Source organism: Pteropus vampyrus, unplaced genomic scaffold (genome assembly GCF_000151845.1).
Source record: "Pteropus vampyrus isolate Shadow unplaced genomic scaffold, Pvam_2.0 Scaffold70, whole genome shotgun sequence".
Lineage (NCBI taxonomy): Eukaryota > Metazoa > Chordata > Mammalia > Chiroptera > Pteropodidae > Pteropus > Pteropus vampyrus.
The window spans coordinates 2397815-2399944 of record NW_011888851.1 but is presented as its reverse complement, the minus strand read 5'-3'; positions in this window follow the sequence as shown (position 1 = coordinate 2399944).

The following is a 2130-nucleotide window of genomic DNA, read 5'->3' as shown; positions in this document are numbered from 1 at the left end:
TCTCATGCGACTGAGAAAACTGGGTGCTCACTCGCATGCTCAGACTTTCCTCATAGGAGAAACCAAAAGCTGAAAAGACATCTCTTGGCCCTAAATTTTACCACCTTGGGAAGGGATAATGCAAGTAAATTAAAACTGTCCCGCTTACTCTCTCTGATGCATCCAAACTTTTTTTCCCTCCAATGTCATTCTGGAACCTCTCCGCTGGAAATCTGGACTTCCACAATGGCTTTCTTGTCCATGTGCGACTGTCTAAGACAGTATTTTCAGGGGTCCAGAGAAGATGGAGTCAGTTTATGATCCATTGTAGGGTCCACAGCCAGGACCAAGGTCTATATGCCTATTACCGGCTACACAGGTTGGGGAGATCACTTTTGGGTCCTTTAATATGTGATATTGGATTCTATAGCACTCCCAGAGGCACTGTTGTCCATGGATAAATGCCAAATTGTTGAAGGGGGTGGACATAAATGAGGACTGTCTTATTTAGTCATGATGCTGATGTCACTTTAAATACATCCACTCTTTGTCTTGTTGACCCATAGGTTTTAGTGATGGTTTTCTTGAGTTCCACAGATTGCACCCTACCTTCTTCCTTAAGGCTCTGCTACTCAAAGGGGATTGGAAGACCAGCAGCATGTCTTACCTGGGAACTTATTAGAATTGCAGCATTTCAGGTCTTTTTTCAGACTCACCGAATCAGAATCTGCACCTTAATATGATGCCAAGATGATTCATATGTCCATTAAAATTGGACAAACACAACTATGTGAATTCTTTCTTAAGCATTATGAAGTAGGTCCTCTGCTGTAGCTATCTTGCATTCTCACTGGATTGATTCTGGCTAATCAAAAATCTTGAGAGCATTCCTTGCATCTTTGAAATCACCCCATCTTGTGGCCTGTGACTGCTTAGTTTTTCCTAGACTTTACTAAGCTGCTATATTTATTTGAATAGCACTGAAAATAGTGTGTGTGTGCATGTGTAGATGTGTGCATGTACAGGAGAAAGGATCTAGTTAAGAAGTATATTTTCATCAAGATGATAGGTTTTTAAAATGAACATTAAAAGATAAAAAAGATTTTTAAAAAGTACAGTTCAGGAACAGAGAAGGAAGAAGAAAATCCCTTATAATAATAACCAATGAAATTAGGCATTTCTTAGTAACAACCCATGTACTAATGCTTCACACATATTTCTCTCAGTTAATCCTAGAAAAAATTCTATAAGTTAAGTTTATTATCATCCCTTTTTACAAATGAGGAAACAGAGGTATAAGGATGTTAATTAACTTGCCTAAGGCCACAAGGCTTTTGATCCCTTGTAGTGTGAATAGTGCACCCATGATCTTAACCACATCACTGTATGTAGAGTCAATGTGAAAAAATGTTTCTAGGTATGATGATAAAGAACTCGACTCAGTATACCCTGAAGAGTCTAGATTAGTTAAAATGTAGTATAGAAGAAAAAAAAGAAAAAAGAAAATAATAATGGAAAGAAAGGACAGGTACAGAATTTCTACATGAAGAGGGTCTAAGTTGGAAATCTGGTGAAGGAGTTGCTGAGGGTCTTATCTTGATCTTTCATTTACATAACGAGTACTCTTTTTTTTTTTTTAAGTTACTATATTTATTTGAGGTTACATAGTGCCAGTGGTAGGAGCAGGCAAAGGCCAATAAATAGACATGGGTAGGGAATCTACAAAGCAAACAATTGTCATTGCCAAATAGGGATAATTTATTTGGGGCAAGAGCACACATGGCCTCAAATGTCGAACTGGCTAAACTTAATATGACTAATCTTGGATTTGTATGCAGAAGAAATTGGGGGGAAAAGGATAATGAAGGATCATGAGAGTAGTGAGTAAAGTTGGGAAGTTACTATAGCAGACTAAAAGTTCATAAGACTTGAGCTAGAGCAGGGGCCATCAGTTTATAAAGGAAGAGATAGTAGAAAACTGTATCTTCTGACTGAGATGGGCATGAGGAAGTGGTAACAGTCAGGGTTAACTCTACATTTGGGAACTCAGTGGCTAGAAGTCCGATAGAATGAGTAACAGAAATGAAACAACATAGGTGAGAGATAAAGTTTCTGTCTTAGGTCACTAAGATTTGGTCGTTGATACAGAAG